Here is a 20,338-nt window from a genome sequence, read left to right as displayed (position 1 = left end):
AAAAAAAAAAAAAAAAAAAAAAAAAAAAAAAAAAAGACAAACAACCCAGAGTAGGCACCCAAGAAATAGACTCACAATAATTAGAATCTCAGTGCATAACAAAGGCAAAACTACCTTCAAGTAGTCAATCAATGGAGCTGAAATAACTGGTTTGTCAGATGGAATATATATATATATATATATATATATATATATATATTTAAAAGTGAGTTCCTTCTCATAGTTGATGTATAATTCAGTTTCATTTGTAAAATAACTGTAAAAGACAAACTTGAAAACATTTTAGAAGACAATTCTTGCAAAAAAAAAAAAAAAAAAAGAAACTACTTCTAGTTTTTCAATGGGAAAAAATGCTAGATTAGGGTTTTCTTTTTTCCATCATTCTTTTACTGGGAGAAGATATTTATAATTCTTATGATTAATAAGAAATTACAGAAGTTAATTGTTTTTTATAAAAATCAATCAGAGAAAGACATCTCAGGAGAAAAACTTGCAAGATAGGGGACAGATTTTTGTATAAGAAATATAAATAAGTAATAATTATATTTGTATTATTCAAATTTATTAGTTATCAATGCAATTAAAATTAAAACCTGCGCTGGGGGACTTGTATGATTCAGCGATAGAGATAGTAATTGCTGTGCATGTGTAGGCTCTAGGTTCAATTCTTAGCATCCTCCTTAACACAAACATCAAAATTAATACCAAAATTACTATCATTTTATAACCACTACATTGAAAAATTGTGTCTGACAAAGAACCACTTAGGAGAACTTTTGCAATCCATATATGACCACACATCCCACTTTCTCCAACACTCACTGTGAAACATGAACTCTTTCATACTCATTTACACAGATACACAATCAAGATTAAAATATAAACATTTTCTTAGTTATTAAAAAAATTATTGTCTGTGGGTTCTTTGTGTAAACTGTTAAGCTTTTTTTTTTAATATTTGAAGTCAGTTGTTATTAAGACATAAGGAAAACTACTTTCTTGATTCAAAATAATTAATACTGTTTATAAGGAAAAAAAGTGCTTGGCCAAAAGATCATCTTGTATTAATATATATCACATGATTTTAAAATGTAATATAAAATATATTATTAAATGTAGTATAATATATGTGCCCAGTATGGTAATGCATGCTTGTAACCCCAGGGACTCAGGAGGCTGAGGCAGGAGGATCACAATTTCAAAGCCAGCATTAGCATCTTAGCAAGTCCTTAAGCAACTTATTATGACACTGTACCAAGATATAAAATAAAGAGGACTGAGGTTGTAGCTCTGTAGTTAAGCATCCCTGGGTTAAATCTCCAGTACCAAAAAAAAAAAAAAAGGAATATAGAAACATTATTTCATTCACATTTACCAGCTCACCTTTTAAATGTTCTGTGCATAAAAAAGTCATTTTTGATAAGAAGACAGATGTTAAAATTTTAATGTAAGTTGCAATAAGTGTAAAGATTAAAAATGTTATTAATGAAGAAAAGTCAAATGCACATAGTTATTAAGAATCAAGAGCAGGGCTGGGGATGTGGCTCAAGCGGTAGCATGCTCGCCTGGCATGCATGCGGCCCGGGTTCGATCCTCAGCACCACATACAAACAAAGATGTTGTGTCCGCCGAAAACTAAAAAATAAATATTAAAAAAATTCTCTCTCTCTCTCTCTCTCTTTAAAAAAAAAAAAGAATCAAAAGCATACTTTTATAGTCACCTTTCAATCTTGTTTTAGGCCCTAGGAATTCTTTATTGTAGCTTTGTCTACTTGGACCCTACTTTCATAGGGAACAGGTGAACACCCAGCACAGCCATTTACTAGCTTTGTGACCTTGGGTAAGGTAAAGAGCCTCACTGAGTATTGGTTTCCTCACTAGCAAAATGCACCTCACAGGGCTGAGGCCATCATATGAGTGAAAACACTTTGAAGTTCTTCAGGCCAGGCCTAAAGATATTTCACAGCAAGAGATCTGAGAGTGTTAGCTTCTGTTATTCTCGTGGTTCACATTTAGTAATAATAGACCATGCTTCTGAAACAGTGTCAAGGCAGTGGTCATTTCAGGCAGTCTAGGTAACCTTTATTATTAACAGAATTCTATAGCTGTAAAGTTTCCAGTAAAAATAGAACACACTGACAATAGTGAAAAAGGGAAAGGAAAAGCTGGCCTGAAATTAGAACATCTAAATTCATTAAAGAAATTTATCACTTGCTGTTTCCATTAAATGTGCCTGACAATTAGTTTTATGAATGGCTTCCTATTCTGGTCACTAGTCTGAGGAGGTTTTTATTTTCAAGCATTCGAATTGAATATGCTAGAATTTGATTCATATTACTTCTTGAATTCACCCTAGTGATTTCTCTTATCAAATTAAATAAATATGCATATTGTTTACACTAGTGCTAGACAGTGATTTCAGTTTGGAATGACAAAATAACATTTGCTCTCTATCATCTGTATTTAAATAAATGCACTAATAAAGCATGCTTACGTATTTTTTGCTATCTGAACACTCTTTAAAGCCATCTTCTATTGAATAGATGAGTCAGGATGAAAACCACAAATAACTGTTATTAATTTTCTGTTGTGTCAGTGCTGGGCTGTACATTGTAGTGGCTGCTGAGCAGGAGGGGGTGCAGGGCAGGATTGCTCACATTGGGGTCTTATATAATTTCAAGAATACAGAACTAAAAGATTCAAAACAACAGTGAGAAATAAAAGATAATAATAATAATAAAAAAATAGTGTCAGGACAACATGTGATTATGTACAGGAGCCTAGTGAAAATTAACAGAGAAGGAGGTAAGGAGGGCAATAGTCAGGGAGTGCTTCATGGTGGAAGTGAGAATTGCAATGCACCTTGAAGAAAAGAAGCAATCCGGACATTAAACTACCAGCTTCATCATTCTGCCACCTCTACTTTCGTACTTCATGATTTTTGTTGTATCTGAGTTTCCTCTATACTATTATTTAGTTTTTAAAAAATTCTAAAATGGATTACTTTCTACAAACCAAAATACCTTTGTTTGAATAGAAATGGTTTGGTATTACTATATGTATAAAGTCTGCCATAAAAAAAGTGGGGAATGCATCTGAAAATAAATACAATGCGAACTGAACAACACTATTAGTTTCTATACAAGGTAATGTTGCCTTCCAAAGGCTCTGGGCTAGAGGCCAATTTTATGTTTTTTAAAAAGAGATATTGTACTTCCTTCTTTTTTTATCATTCTGCCTTTTCTTTTTCTTTTCAATTTTCCTTCTTTCTTCTTTCCCTCTATCCCTTTTGTGTGCTATCTCAGAGCCTCTCTCTCTCTCTCTCTCTCTCTCTCTCTCTCTCTCTCTCACCCCCGCTTTGCTTTCTCCTTCCTTTTATCTTTCACAAATATTTATTGAGCATCTGTTATGTGCCATGTACCATTGGGCACTGGGCATGCAACAGTGAAGAAACAGATGAAAGCTTTGAGTTTATATTCTTGTTGGAGGAATACAGTTGATAAAGACGAAATAAGGAAAGAGGTAGTTGGTTATAGGTGCTGTGAAGATAAATACAGGGTAAATCAGGATGGAAGGAACAACACAGGCAGGGAAGGATTGCTGATAAAGCAATTTATGAGGACTGACTAAAGGGCTGGATGGTACAAGTCATGCAGATCCTTGGAAGAAGAGATTTCTCAGCATCATTAAGCACAAACATGATTGACACGCTCAGGGAAGAGCAGTGAAGACAGAGTAGGGAAAGTTAGAAGGTGAGGGGGAGAGTGGCTTTTAAGAAGAGTGCAGAACTATATCACTAGAAGAGCAGTAGTGGAGATCAGATCATATAAATGTTTAAAAGACACAACAACAGTCTGACTTTAAAATGAGAAGCTATTGGATGACTTCGAGCACGGAGCAAAGCAGTGTGAGCTGCTAGCTTTCTTGTGGAATAACTTTGTAGATGTGGAATTTACACTAGAGGGGGAAAGAATATAAAGAAACTAGATAGGAGGGTATTGCAAAAAGTCTGAGAGAGATGATCAAATATGAAGTACCAGGGGAAGCACTGGAAGTAGAAATTTTGGATTTGCTGGGCAAACTACACCTTCTTAATATACCTCACCCCCAGTTATCACATGAAAACATCTACATTTTAGCACTGACATATTCATAAATGGGGACTGTTTTTCCTGCCCCACATTCATTGACAATGACCAGCAATCCTGCCTTACTCATCTATAATCCTTATTGTTGACCACAGTGTCTGACACAGGTATTCAAAGCTCCATGGAATGAGATTGCAAATGAGAGGGTTAATGAAAGGCAAGGCCAGAAGGCTGATGGCAGTTTCTGACCCATGAGGGAAGAATAGAAAGCACATGGACCCTGGGGAGAAGTTACTCTCAGGGAAGCAGTTTCACATCAGAATGTATTTAAATGAATGAAGGAGAATTAAGAGAAATATAAGGAAAGTGAATTTAAGGTGATGGGGAAGAGGCCAAGTTTCATTTATTTTTTTTTTGTAATATAGTTTTAATTCTTGATGGACCTTTATTTTATTCAATTTATTTGTATGCAGTGCGGAGAATTGAACCCAGTGCCTCATACATGCAAGGCAAGAACTCTAGCACCGAGCCACAACCCCATCCCTTCATGGAATCTTTATTCAAAGAAAAATCCCATATGGGAAAGAGTTATAAAAGGGGTTCAGGATTTACTATAAAACTTCTGTTTTTAAATCAGTAAAACCTTCTTAAAACTTTCAATTTTAACATCTCATTCACTAAAAAATGTAAGAATTTTGATCATTTTTGTTCTTTTAAGAGATTTTTAAAAATCTGCTCCTAGTCAACCATATATGTGTATTAGGAACACCTGTTTCAAAGACCGGCATGGAATTGTTTCTTTAGCTATAGAGAGGAACTTTATTATTTAATTTTAATTTGTATTTTGAAATTTTACCTTGTAGGACAACTACTTTTTTAAAATGATCACTATGAGGGACATGTATATAGTATGCAATGGCCAAATTGGATTAGTTAGAACAAGGAAACTTTACCATCTTGAGATGAAGAAACATGCCAGCCTCTTCAATGTGTACATTGCTTAATTAGTTATATTTCAAAAGAGCCAAAGGAATAATGGAGAATCACCACCGAAGAGAAAAAGGAAAAGAAAAATCTCCACTGCACAATAAAACTGTCAGGAAACTAAGGTAAGGCTGGAGGCATCAAGAGAGAATGCCATACAGCTGTGAGTGAATCGGGGCAGAGGCACTGAGGCAGGAGGTTCCAAAGGAAAGAAGGCCAGAGGGAGCACATGTCTTTACAATGCACTCTTGACGTTATATCAGGAAGCCTGGTCCATCTCACATAAAGTGAGAATCAAACTGGAAATCAATATCTTGTAGTTACATAGAGACCCTGAGCCAGACACTGAGCAGAAACTGCCAACTTTTTTTTTTTTTTCTCCTTTAGATGCTGGGAATTGAACAGAGGACCTCGCTCCTGGACCCAAGGAGCATTTTTGCAGGCACAAGTCAGAATGTTTTCTGTTTCCTGATCGAGGTCATTCTTCTCTCTTGCCTGAATAGTAATGACCTCCTAATTGGTCATGCACTTTTATACTTTTCATGAGCCAAACATCAGGGCTCCAAGCTGTCCTTGAATAAATAATCCTGTATTATCTGCTTCTGTTCCACTTGACACTCTATTCCCATCTTCCAACACTCAAAATCACACAATTTCCTGGTTAATTATTGAAAAGTTACCTGTTCTAAAGTCTCCTTTACCTCTTCCTCCCCTCCACCTCCACAATTGTGTTTATAGCCTTCTCTTATTGATTCTGAGAAACATCTCACCTCCCTGTTATGATATTTGTGGCATCAGTAATTTTACATCTGCCTCCCCCAGAATGTAGGAAGCCTTCGCCTGGTACACAGTAAGCACTTAAATATTTGTTAACTGTTGAAGGTCGAATATTGACTATCATTGTACACAGAGATATGAAGACAGTAGTTGATCCTTTATTGAGGATATAAAAAGTTTTTACTTAAATTTACATTTCAGATGAGGAGTAGCTGGATCTCTGACAAGTTCAAGAGAGTATTGAATCAATAGGAACCAGCCTTCAGTGAGACTAAAAGAGAAGGAAGCTCAGGTTCAGAATTCTTCTAGAATATTGTACACTCTTCCACATTCATGAGTTTAAAAAATAAAAATAAAAAATAATTAAAATAAAGTTTATGTAAAGTATATTTGAGAATCAATTCAGCTCCATAGAGAAAACTAAAATGAAATTTACTTGGAATACTCAATTGAATTGCTACATTTAAATATTTGTTCTTGAACTAAGATGACTATGTAGATATGTGAGAAAAATTAAATTTAGAAGGGTGTTTATTTTGAGTGGAGTTTTAAAGCAAGTACTATGAGTCAAGGTAAATACTCATATATGTAAGCTTGTGGTCCTGGAGTGTACTTATTCTCCTATAAACTCAAGACTTAGAGACAGTTGCTAGCCACAACAACAGTTGCTAGCCACACACACAGCTTCCCTGGCCACCATTGTACACAAACTGCAATCAAGGAGCAAGAGAGGGTGAGTTCCCAGATTACTTCCAGGTATGTATCAGATCTTTGAGCTGCACATTAAGTAACTTATTTAGGATACCAGGAAAAGTTCAATAGTGGAACAATGTTGACTAGACTTGGAAGGCATACGATTATAAAAGTGTTTTTGGCCTTGGAACAGAACATTTATCATTGTTAATATGGAGGTTTTTAAAAATTCATTTATTCTTTTTAATTTGTTATATATGACAGTAGAGTGCATTTCAATTCATAGTACACATACAGAGCACGGTTTTTCGTGTCTCTCGGACACACAGTAGAGTCACATCTGTACTTAGGGTAATGATGTGAAGCATGATCATTAGGCTTACCTCAGTCCCTGCCCAGTAGCTTGTAATTTGCTGATTCCTTAATGCAAATCTTCTGCATTGGGGTCCTTAACTTTTGAAATGGATGCTAACCTATACCATTGTCAGAGACTTGGTCTTGTGCTTTGGGCTCTGTCTCTCTCACTTCTCTTTCCCTCTCACTTTATTCATACATTTTGTTCACACACACACTTTTCCCTTCCTTCCATTTGTTTTTTTTTTTTTCCTCACTGAAAAGAAATAAATCACGATACACCTGCAAAAACAGAAGGCTTGTCCACATAGGACTTCAATCCATACTCAGTTTGTACCTGAAGATTACAGATATATTGTGTGAATGTTTATAGATAATATAACAAATATTTATATAGTTATCCAATATCAGTTCTAAACCATGAAAACATTCCCAGGATGTTTATGCAAACTGAACTCTAAACAAAATTCACTGCTGCCATTTGAATTTCACACATGTGGATTTTCTAGATAGCTTCTGAGAGAACTCTATATTTGCCAAGGGGTTGGTTCATTGCACAAGATTTCTTATAAGATTAGATGATGCACCTGATTTCACACTACAGTCTCTCTTGAAAAATATCAGTTGTTTTTTGATCACAGAAGTTCACTCACTAATGGAAGGCAGAAAGAAGCCTGCCTCTATGGAAACTACTCAATAACTTTAAGAAGATGCTCTGTAAAAAGAATTGTTTAAAAACATATTTCCTTTTACCAAAAACAAACTTTTACAGTCATAAACATTTCCATTTTTTAAAGTACCATCAAAACTAGATGTGCAGAAAAAAATGACATTCTACTGCTTGCTGGGCCTTGAGTTGTACAGCAGAACCTGCTCAGCACCCCAAGAAACTGCAGTACTCATCACTAGAGAGAAATCTGCAAGTAACAGTACAGGGCAAATGAGGCTACAGACACAGACCACAGAGCTTTGCAAAAAGATTTGCTGCAGCCTGATGTACAAACCACAATGAGGCAATGGGGAGTTTATGACCACTCTCAATATCAAAGAGTGTTTTCTTCAAGCATGCCAAACTCTGGATGTTTCTCAGCAGGCATTCATCAATGACAGGCTAGGGACCAAGCAGGGGGTGTCATGGAAAGGCATGCTCCTCTAGGCTTCCCCTTCTCTTAGTGATTTGACCAGAAAATATAATTAAATAAGTTCCTGCTTTGCTTCCATGCATTTTTCCATCCAATTTTATTTTATTTTTTAAGTTTGAAAATCCTCTTTGTTTATTTTGGTATTTTTATTTTTTTTAAATTTTTTTATTGGTTGCTCAAAACATTACAATGATCTTGACATATCATATATCATACGTTTGATTCAAATGGGGTATGAATTCTTATTTTTCCCACGTGTACAGATTGCAGGATCACATTGGTTATACATCCACGATTATACATACTGCCATACTAGTGTCTGTTGTATTCTGCTGCCTTTCCTATCCCCTTCCTCAGGGAAAATTAAACTCCCCTATGATTTTATTATCTATAACAATTCCTGTTTCTGGAAGTTAGCTTGTCCTGTTATCTAGTACTACAGGGAATCTCAATATTGATCAACTTCTGAAGTGGCAGCAGAAATACTTTCTTACTGCTCAATTTATTTATTATTTGTCCTGTTTTGTTTGTACAGCCACTTCCCTACTGGTAGACATTTTGTTCATTTCCATTTTTCACTATGACAAAATATGTTTTATGGAAATTTTTAAATTAACATTATTTTTTCTTCTTATGCCCAAATAAAAGCTTACAAACAATACAAAGAAAAATGTGAACATTTAAAAGTATCTGCAATCTTCTTACTCTGAAATACTCAAAGAAGGGCTTGGTGATGGTGTGGTAGGGTGAGTTCACACACTTTCTTTTTTTCTGAGTATAAACATACAAGTAAATTTGAGTCAAGAATTAAATGCATAAATTTGTAAAAATTTGATGATACTAAACTTACTTTTATAACATGCTTTCTTTTACAGCTGTAGTACATTTAAAGTATTCAAAACACTATATATTTTCTAGCACTCTGTTCACAAAGTGTTCATTTTTTTTTAATCACCAAAGAAAAATACATTGTATCAGGCAGAAAATAAATTTGGTTGAAAGTTACCTTCCTAACATTTGAGAGAGACTAGAATAAATGAGGCTTGGTGTACTTGATCCTAATGAATTGAAGTGAAATCTACCTTCAAATACTTCAAGGCTTCATTACAAATTAAAATGAGATCCATTCTTATTCCTTCAAAAACATCATATGCTTAGGGAAGTAAGGTGCCTCCAGTTGAAAGGAATAATTTTATTCCCTTGTCTCTAAATTGTATACCAATTCCTCCTGTTTTGATTCTGCTGTCTCAGATATTCAATTAACAAGAACCATTTGTAGCAAGGGGTTTGTCTATAATTTTATTGAGTCACCCACTTCTGAGTCATCTATTCCAATTTGTTTTAAAATCACATGCAAGATACCTGGCTAACATACAATTGCCATGGCTGGGAATATAAAGAATAGGCCATAAAAGAACATACTGTTCCATAAAGGAACAGACTGTTATGATACAGTAACATAAATGTTTAAGCAGTGCAATTCACAATAGGCATGTTAGAAAACTATTTTTGTTGCCCCTCAATAGATGATCAGATAAAGAAAATGCAGTATGTATGCACAAAGAGTTTTATTTGGCCATAAAGAAGAATGAAATTATGTCATTTTCTGGTAAATGAATGGAACTGGAGAATATAATATTAAGTGAAATAAGCCAGACTTGTGTTTTTCTCTTACATGTGGGAGCTAGAGAGAAATAACAAAAAATTTTAAAAGTGAGGGAGTTCCCATGAAAATAGAATCGATAACAATGGGGTAGACTAAGTGGAATGAGGGGAGGAAGAAAGTGATGTAAAAGGGAAGAGCAGAAGAAGAATGAAATTAACCAAAAACATATATATAAACTTCACAATGAACTCCACTTTTAAGTATAACTATAATGTATCAATTTAAGAAATAGATCAATAAGTCTTTTTTGATATTTTCCTATTTTAATTTGAATCTTCTTTGATCACAAACGTTGGTGGTCTATTCACTAAAAGGCATTTTTTTGTGTAGGTATAGATGGACAGATTGCCTTTATTTGTTTATTTTTATGTGACTTTAAGGATCAAACCATTGCCTCACACTTGCTAGGCACTGAGCTACAGCCTCAGCCCCTAAAGGGCATTTCTTAAGCCTCTTTTTGTTACATATGCAGCACCAAGTCATCAACTCCTCCTTTCTTATCCATCAGCCATCAGCAACATATAGTTAAAGTTGATCATGGGAACTGTGCACTTCAAAATAAGAGAAACCATAAAGAGGAAGATGCTTGATAACAGGAGTTTGTAATCTAGTAGGGGACTTGTGATCAACTGACATACTGAAGAACACAAACACATGTGCCAGAAAGCAAACACCTACTTAGTAAAATCAGTTGTGGGGACCCTACCAGACAAACAATAAAGCTTGTCTTATAAGAACTGAGGGAGCAGTGACAAACCTAATTATGGAAAGAGGTGTGGTTTGGGAAAGAATAAAATGACCAAGCTGTGAAGGATAGAGAATAGAATGAATGACGGAATGACCCAAATCTAACCAGATAGAGTTAAACAGGGACACAATTAAAGTCTTGCCCTTTGGTTAAAACAAAAACATCTAATTGAGCGCTACCAGTTAGTTAAGTGCACACTGTGACAACAATTGGATGTGGCAGCTGAAAGAGTCTATGTAATCTAAAGTGACTTCATTGATAAACAATGTCCAGGAAGAGGGGAAAAAAAGGAAAGTCTGCATGATGCTCAGGGTCTTATTTGGAATTTGCTTTTCTCTGGGTCACAAAATTAAACAAAGAATGAAAAATGAAACAGGAGCTAGTCTATAGGAGAGTCGGAGAGGCAGGGAAAGGTACCCATGACAGGATGAGGAGTTAAGGAATAGAAAACATAGGCAACAAAGGTGTCAAGTGAAAATGGGATTGGACTTGCCCTGCATAAGTGCAACCTTCACAAGTTGAAGCAAAGCTATTTGGAAGCATTGAGGAGGAAAATCTGATTCACTAATAGCCAAGACCAAGATATTGATGGAGGGCAGGCCAAAAACACATTAACAGCTGCCTGGGAGAACGATGAGCTCTCTGCGTGAGAAGTGACAGGGGAGCAAGCACTGACTTTGAAGGTCATCTCAGAGCTTGCTAATGCACTGAAGAAAATAGTGTCTTCTTTCAGCTTGAACATTCTGATTCAAGATGTTTGCCCTCTCTTTCGTCTTCCTATAAATTCCCAATTTAGCTTCCTTTCAACTAATTTAACCTCCACCCCAACTTAAACTGTTGTACTTAAAAAAAATATGTTGGTGGAATTAAGGTTGGAAACATATATATGTCCAAAATGTTTGATAAACTCTAAAAAGCATAACAGTAAATACCTACTTCCCTATAACTCTCTTCTGAGAAAAGAAACACTAAGCTCCCTTGATAAAAATAGCTTCTTAAAATATGATGTGCTAGAGCATTCTATTCAGAATAATGTGAGTTCACATGAACCTGTTAGGATCTAAGATACTTGGCAGCATGATTCATAATAAGAGTCCCATGTATTGCCCTAGTGAAGCTTATCTCACAACAAATGTGAAAATGAACCACCTGGAATCTTGTTAAAATGCAGTTTCTGACCAGGAGTTCTAGGGTAGGGTTCAGATTCTGCATTTCAACCCAGTTCATAGGTGACATTCATCCTGAGGGGGCAGAGACAACAGTTTAAGTAGCACACAGTGGGCAGACTGTCCGTGAATGCAGCATGTTAATTATTATAGTAACAATAACCTGGGCATTTCTTTGATTTATATATTAATGACAAATATCATAGAATTTTCATTTTCCTTCATTTGATAATTAAAATATGTGATTCAAAAAAAATTCGTTTAAAAAGCCATTTCTTCCCTTCCATGCACTAAAGAGGACAACCATACAACACTTTTTACTTAACTTCAATTAGATCACAAAAACTATCAACTAGCAAATCTGTCAAGATTTGAATGTTACACTAGATTAGCATGTTGATTTACTTTTTGTTTATCATAGGCAAGTCAGTCTCTAATAATAAAATTATTGTAGCAGCTTTTCCCCAGCACTAAACGGAATATAGAAATTCAGGATCAAATGTAGTCTGAGATACCTGTGAAGAGTTATAAGGTGTCAGTTAATTAAGATGTAAAATATGGTCCAAAAAAACTCAAGTCTGACTATCTCCAGGTTTCTTATATTAGTCCAGATTTTAAGGTATTTAAAGAATTCACATTCTTTGAATATGGTGTGAGAGATATAATATTAATTTTTTTTTTCATTTTCTCCAGCAAACATGCAAAAGTGATGGATGCTGGTTAGACAAGGCTGCTTACTTTCTTTAAAAAAGAAATTCAGAAAGGCATTTGAGCCATTATCCTAAATTATCATTTGGTTATTGGAGAGAGTTTGATATTCTAAAGTGGCCATTGCTCTTTAAGTGTTGGTATTTAGAATCTAGTCCTGCTGAGTCACTGTTCTACTCCAGTGACAGCCTTTGGCCTTCTGCTCTTCGGCTGAAATGTTCCTTCCTTCATCTATTCTAAGTCTTTACACAAATGTTAACATAAAAGGGTACCTATCTAAAACTATACTTCCTATTCATTCCTGTACTTCCTGTCTTCCTGTATCATTTTCTGACTTTGTTCCTCTTCAGCAATTATTACTAACATTATATTTTACCTACTTTTCTTGAATATTGTCTGTCTCCCTTGTATTAGTTTTCTATTGCTGGTATAACAAATTACTACAAAGTCAGTGTTTAACAATAAAAAGTTTTTATGTTATAGTTCTATAGACAGAAGTCTAGCATAGGAGACACTGGGCTAAAATCAAGGTATGGGCAGAGTTGTAGTCCCTCCACCTGCCCCGCCCCTGGATGTTCTGCAGAGAATCTTTTTCCTATTCACAATCCTTGGCTCAAAATCCCCTTCCTCCATCTTCAAAGCCAACAAAGTTGTATCTCTCTGATAAATTCTCCAGTTATCTTCCCTTTCTCTAGCCCAGCCATCAAAGAATCTCTGTTTTAAGGTCTTGATTGGGCCCAGCTGGATAATCCAAGACATCTTTACCTCTAAGGTCTATGTCCTTAATTGTATACAAACAATCTCTTTTTCTATGTAAGGGAACCTATTTATAGGTACCAGGGATCTGGCAGTGGGAATCTCTGCAGTAGTCATTATTCTGCCTATAATTCTACACTGGAATATAAGCTCCATGAGGTCACAGATTTTTGTTTTGTTTACTATTATACCTTAGTATGTAGCACCCAGCACATTGTATGTACTCAATACCTAATTTTTCAGTGAATGAACGAATGAAATGGATTAATGCTTAACACATATTTGAAGTCCATGTGCTAAAACACAGGCCTCTAACAAGCTGTGTTTAAAGGGTGCATCACTCAAATTATATAAATTTTCTTATTTGAAATGTGAGAGGAACATTTAATTTACTTCACAGAACAATTTAGAGAAACAGTCAATATGATTTACACTGAGGTAGTCTGAAATCCTTAGCTAAAAAAATGTAAAGCATTAAGACTACATTTTTAAGTTGGTCTGAGATGTGTGTGTGTGTGTGTGTGTGTGTGTGTGTGTTCAGTACCCAGGGGCGCACGCATGCTAAGCAAGCACTGTATCACTGAGCTATATACTTGTCCCTTTTTAATTTTGAGACAGGGTCTCCCTAAATTGCCCTATCTACCCTTGAACTTTCAATCTTCCTACCATTGCCTTCCAAGTAGCTGAGATTACAGACATTCGCCATACACCTGCCTTAGATAATAACCTTACCTAAATATTCATGGTTCTTAAGGCTCAAAATATCTACAATTCTGGTCATAAATTCACTCCTCAGATTTTTAAAAACCATACCTGAAATGCTAAAGAATATACATAGGAGATCCAGAGTGAGGGCATAGTCTTCCTTGGTTAATCTTCTGCCAGACACACCAATACTCAGAACCATGTACCCACACTGAGTGTAGCCTGCTTAGATTATCTAAGCAGATGACAAAACAATGGAAAATTATTGGAAATGTCCATCACTCAGTGTAGTTCAGGCTTTTTGATTAGTCTGGCTATATCCCTTAATTTCGCCAGGTCATCCTGTTACCTAAGGACCGTTGCTCTCAACCATGTTATTAAAAGATGTTATCAAATAGTACAATGGTACAAAGGTAAAGGACAAATAGCTTTATCATTTTAATCTCTTTAGGATTAGGACACATTTGGCCCAGTACCCTGCCTTCATATAAAACAACTTAGAAGCCAATATCATAGTAATAATTACAACATGCCAGTGAATAATTGTAGAATTACTTTGCTAATTTTTCCCAAAAAGAAGTTGGGACTTTTACCATTTTAGAATATTTGTACAAGAATGAGCGCCTGGATGAATTTTGGTAATGCTCATCAATTTTATTAATTAAAAAAAAACTAAAATGTTGCCTGGAAATCATATGCCTATATTTACTAGAAGAGTGAAAAATCTTAAGGTTTAAAACAGAATCTTCTATTGTCTTAGAAAAGCTGTGATGCCCAGATTAGAAAATCATTTTCTCCAGAACTGATGTAATCAAATGTACTAAAAGTAGGCCAAACAACATGACAGTCTTAATATAGATGTGGTTTGCTTCTCTGGGTCTATGACTATACAAGGATTGGTTGGAAAACATTAGGTTCTTCTCAACAGACCTATTCATTGCAGAGAAAGCTCAACTAATAAACTCAATAATACAATGCAGTGATTCTTAAAGAATAGCATTAGCTATTAGCTGAGGATCTTGAAAATCTGATGCTTAAGCCACACACTAGCATTCACATCACCTGGGAACCTATTAGAAATGCAAAATTGAGGGTTCCACCACAGGCCTCTAGAATTAGAAATATTGGGTAATGTGTGGTTTATTGCTCACTCCAGGTGAATGGTGTTTCTAGAGGGAGGTTGAGGACTCTTTCTACAAGGTCAGAATAGTTATGTGCACAAAAGCACCAGGTCACCAAAGGACTTCCCAGGGAACCCTCAGCAATACAGTTACAGCATGCAAGACTTCCTGAATTAAGGAGTTTGGGTTATCTACAGGCAATGATGGTGAGTCAATAAGTTTCGTTTGTGGATTTATATATCATACTTTATTTAGGAAATGAGCTCTGACAAGAGAATAAGGTCTAATCTGAATATTTCAGAGACTTTTGTCAGGAAATTCTGGAAAATTCCATCTTGATAAAAAGCTGGGCCCAAGTAATGGTGGTGGTAATGGAAACCAGAAATTGAGAGATCTCTGGGCCAGGTTTAAATATGCTGGGAAGGGAGAAAAAGAGGAAAGAAGGTAGAATCTTGGGCTTCTTAGTAAGTATTTTTAAATTTGGAGTCTGATACTTATTTTGTATCAGATATCCAGGCAGACTATTGAAAGCTAAATGAGGATTTTATGTTTAGGTTGGGGAAGGAGCAGAGATGTCTCCATCATGTGTGCAGCTGGTTCAAATGATCATTGTTTGAAATGATGTGGGCAGGAGGAAAGTGGTATTCCGGAGGCAGAGCAAATGTGAAAGTGTGGACACCTCTCTCGACCAGTAGCCACCTAAACAAGATTGGAGCCTCCAAGGCATTGAAATTATGTGAGATATTAAGAATACATGGTCACCTGAGTCTTGCCCAGAAAAATTACAGTGTCTTTGATTTGGGTGTCTGGCTTAGGCATCAGATTTTCAAGATACTCAGGTGATTTAAAGAGGGTAAGAATTATTGCTTTAAGAATGTGGGATTTTTTTTCTTTAATTTGATGTATATCCTTGAATTTCATTCTGTCAATTTTCCTAATAATCTTTGGTGATGCTAATGAAATCAATGTGTTGTGGATTGTGCTCAAAGAGTTAATCTCATCCAATCCTTGAAGAATAGTGACTATAAGCAGCAGAAACATCTGGGCAGACATGTAACTAAAGTGCTATGAAATAATTAAAAATCCTAAAACAAAGAATAAAAATATTTTTCTAGGACACTGGTATAATTACAGTCTTAAAATTTTGGAAATCAAAATTTTAAAGATTTTATAAAAGGGAAAATAAATGTAAGAAGCCATAGAGAAAAAGAAAGAAAATATCACAGAAGGGCTTATGTGAATTATAATTTGAAATAATTCAGATGCAAGAAAAAAAGTGATCACTGATATGGTTATTTTGGAGACACAGATATGGTCTGTATTAAATCCACATGTAGTAAAGGGTAGCTTTTAGCTACTTGTAAGATCTAATAATGAATGTTGACACTATTCAGGCTTAGCTCCAATGAACATTTCAGAGCTTTGTGCTTTTACAGGATTTAACTCCTTTCACTTTTTTTCCAAGTTTTAGATTTCTTACAAATTTATTACAAATTTATAAGACCTTTATGCAACTCAGCCTATTTAAGAATATTATTAAGAATATTATTTTTCTTTTCTCTTTAATATAATATTTACAGTCTATCTCCTGTTCTGAATGACTTTATGGAAAAAATCTACATTTCTATATTATTCTTGAGTGAGAGAAATCTAATGACTTAACCTCAAAAATTTGGTACTTCCAACATGAAGTAAGACCTCAGTTTTAAATATCATACTATCCATATATTATGACAAATATATGCTTAGCATATGAACCATTTGGTTAGGTACAATCAGACCCACCCTAAACTTAAGCAAGCTTATCTGAAGTTTACAGACGGTTTACTACAATTTACTGGATGGCATGTGTGTATAGTGACTTTATTGTTTCCTTGTTACTGAGTAGTCAAGCAAGAGCTATGATAGGACATGAGGACAAGCACTGTGCTGACTGGAACAAAACATGAATTAGTGAAAATAAAGGGTCTGAGGATCTGCATTCTGGCAAAGAGCTCTGGAAAAGATGAGATTTCCACAACACAAGCTTGACCATTTTGACCAATCCCCAACCTGTCCAACTACAGCCACATTATGTACGAGCAAAAAGTTTGCATTTCAAGTGGAAGCCTCCCATTATTAATTAGAAAAAAAGTCATATATAGTATGGAGTAAGTTTAATTGTCCATTGAATAGATCAAAGTAATGTAGGTATTAAAAATAAAATGCCATCAGAAATAAATTATTCATACTCTCTGACTTCTCTAATTTAGTAATGTGAAATCATTAATGAGATACCCAACCATCCTAAATTTTTTAATGACAATTCTTGGTGTCTATATTGCTCACAGCTAATTGAAATTTGTATTCCTGTATGTTAATTTTTCTGATCGTGTGTGGTTTTCTGAAGAGTAAAATAAGTTCAGAAGTTTCATAATTGTGAAGAAACTTTTAGGTAAAACTTCAGAGAATTGTTCGTGAATTTATGTGAGAATTTTCTTTAGTATTTAACAACTTTCCCTTTTACGTGTAATTATTCAGTAAATGAGTGGCCCCTCAACTTTTTCTTTGAAAAAAGCTCCCAAAATTCTAATTGCAATATTCTATCTGAAAATAACATCATTATAAAGGTAATGAGACTTGGGTGATAAAAACACTTCTTCCTTCTCAAAATGGGAACACTTACTTTATACCCTTGAGCTTTTGGTGAAGAGCTTATTTTTTTAATGTCACTCTCACCAAACAAGACATCTATAATAAATATATTTACATGTTACTGTTACAGGGAAATTAGACCTTATGAAAATGAGGATAGAGTACTTAAATTTGGGTTAGACTATTCCAGTTCTTTTTTTTTTTTCATGTTTTTAAGTGTTCCTTTATTTTTATTTTTATTTTATTATTTTAATTTTTTTAATTTTTATTGTTGGTTGTTCAAAACATTACATAGTTCTTGATATATCATATTTCACACTTTGATTCAAGTGGGTTATGAACTCCCATTTTTACCCCGTATACAGATTGCAGAATCACATCAAATTCCAACTGAACCACTCTTGTCAATTGGTAGATAGATCGTACAAATTGCTCTCTAGAATTTTTTTTTTCAGAAAAAAATGCTGCAGCTCTAAAATTTACTTTGTACTTAAAATCAGCATCAAGAGTAGTATCTAGGGCTGGGGTTGTGGCTCAGTGGTATAGCGCTTGCCTCACATGCACGGGGCACTGTGTTGGATCCTCAACCACATATAAATAAATAAAATAAAGGTATTGTATCCATTTACAACTAAACGTTGAAAAAAAAAAAAAAAGGTAGTACCTAGTCACTATAGGCATCGTCAAGGACTGTAAAAGAAAGATCTTTGGCTTTAACCTCTATCTCAGAAAGCACCAGAAGGATTTATGAGGAGGCTTCCTATGAGCGCCAGGCCTGCTTTGGTTTTCCGACAATTGTTTTTTTGGCATCTCTCCTTGGATTACCACTGGATTCTCAGATCCTCCCTGTCCAAATGAAGTACACAGTTTTGCCCCAACCCTGCTTCTCCTCTTAAGAATCCTAGCTCAGTGAATGGCCCACTATTTGTCCAGGTGCTCAAAGCGTCTCCCTCTTGCTCACTTCCACACCTAATGAATCACCAGGTCCGAATGAATTTCTGTCCCTAAATTATTTCCCTTGTCTTCATTTCTACCTTGCTGCTGGTTCAGACTATGAGAACTTCTTTGGATTATGGCAGCAGTGACCCTGTTGGTCTTTCTCCAGCTTTGCATTTCTCCAGCCCAGTCTATAGTACAGTCAAATCCTATGACCACAAAGTTTCCTTTCTGTTGGGACAAAGTCCTGGCATTCTCAGCTTCATCTCCTATCATTCTCCAGACTCTACAATTGCCACCAGACCCCAACATCCACCAGATGATGCTGTGTTCAATTACATGGTGGTATCAGGAACCTTCCACTTTTATTTTTGCATACCTGCCTGCCCTGTCCTTCATCTGGCTAATTTCTACTCATCATGCAGGCTATAGTACCTCTTCCTTAACAGTTCCTTGACCCTTCATCTTCTTCTGCTTAGTCTAGGAGAGGAGCTTGCTTGGCATTCTATATTCTGACTCATCTTGAAAGCTATCAGACTCTATTGTACTTTCTTGTTTACTCCTCTAGCTTGCCCCTTGGACCTCTGGCTTCACAAGAACCATGGCGTGACATACTGACTCACTTGTAAAACCCTGGCCCGTCATAGTGAGAAGTCTATGGTAGGTGCTCTACAAATATTTGCTAAATGAATGAACCCAAATGAATCCTTTGCATTATATTCAAAGGCCACAGAGTTCAGATTTCTGTTTATACTGTTAACTATCCGAAGTACTGAAGGCAAGAGAAGATGATAATGAGATGTCAGCTTATTACAAAGTACCTCCCTGCTAAAGAGTTTCATATACCCCTCCACACAAAAAAAAAAAAAAAAAAAAAAAAAAAANTCTTCTAGTAGGTTCTTTTACAGTTGGATTCTGTCTGTCTTGTTCACTGCTCTTTATCCCTAGAATTTAGAATAGTGCTAAGAAAATAGAAGGCACACGATATGTAATACTTATTGCCTGATAGTTTGTCAATATAAGCATTGTAGGAAATACAAAATAAAAAATTAGAGTGTAGCAAGCCATCATGGCATGTGCCTGTAATCCCAGAAGCTCAGGAGGCTGAGGCAGAAGGATTTCCAATTCAAAGCCAACCTCAGGAATTTAGTGAAGTCCTGAGCAACTCAGTGAAACCCTGTCTCAAAACAAAATATAAACAGGGCTGGAGATATGCCTCAGTGGTTAAGCAATCCTGGGTTCAATCCCTGGTACCAAAAGAAATTAAGAGTGAAACACAACACCAAATTTCAAAGTCCATGGAATTTTATAGAACATTTGTTTTTACATTTCAGGACTTAAGTCCCTAGTTTTATACTTGTACAATGCCCATATGAGCAAAACATTTTTCACTTAAATACTTAAATTGTCTTCCAGTTTATACATGGGAAGGAATTCTTCATGGAACATCACCCATTTTTTCTATACATAGGAAAGAGTTTGGGCCAAACACTTCTTCAGGAGTGTGTAGAAAGGGCGTGAAATTATTAAGTCAACAAATGTGATTACTTTTTTTTTTTTGGTGGTTCTGGGGATTGAACTAGGGCACTTTACCACTGAGCTACATCCCCAGTACTTTCTATTTTTATATTTTAATACGAGGTAACATAACTTGTCAAGGGTGGCCTCAAACTTGCAATCCTCTCCCTCAGCTTCCCAGTAGCTAGGATTAGAGGCATGTGCCATTGCTCTGGGTTGTGATTGTTATTTCACTGTAACATAAATGGTTTTGTAAAAAAAAAAAAAAAACCAACCACTTCTATATTTTACAGATGCACCTGTAATTCTTCACAGCCCCTTCAGCTGAATTTACTCACTTCA

General features: G+C 35.5%; 1 protein-coding gene and 1 long non-coding RNA gene across 12 annotated transcripts in view; both read right to left on the bottom strand.

Moving 5' to 3' along the window:
• The window catches only part of Pde4d (phosphodiesterase 4D), a 1,424,195-nt gene that overhangs the window by 460,650 nt on the left and 943,207 nt on the right, over positions 1-20,338 (bottom strand). The gene's annotated exons all lie outside the window — the stretch shown is intronic.
• On the bottom strand, positions 9,665-20,086 carry LOC125615769. Its single transcript, XR_007346364.1, has 3 exons — positions 20,067-20,086; positions 18,926-18,930; positions 9,665-10,115 (listed from the first exon to the last, which is right to left on the bottom strand). It is a non-coding gene; the product is annotated as an uncharacterized LOC125615769 (long non-coding RNA).

This window comes from Marmota marmota, unplaced genomic scaffold, assembly GCF_001458135.2.
Source record: "Marmota marmota marmota unplaced genomic scaffold, marMar, whole genome shotgun sequence".
Taxonomy (NCBI): domain Eukaryota; kingdom Metazoa; phylum Chordata; class Mammalia; order Rodentia; family Sciuridae; genus Marmota; species Marmota marmota.
Note: the sequence above shows the minus strand (reverse complement) of the source record. Positions and strands in the feature narration are given on the sequence as shown.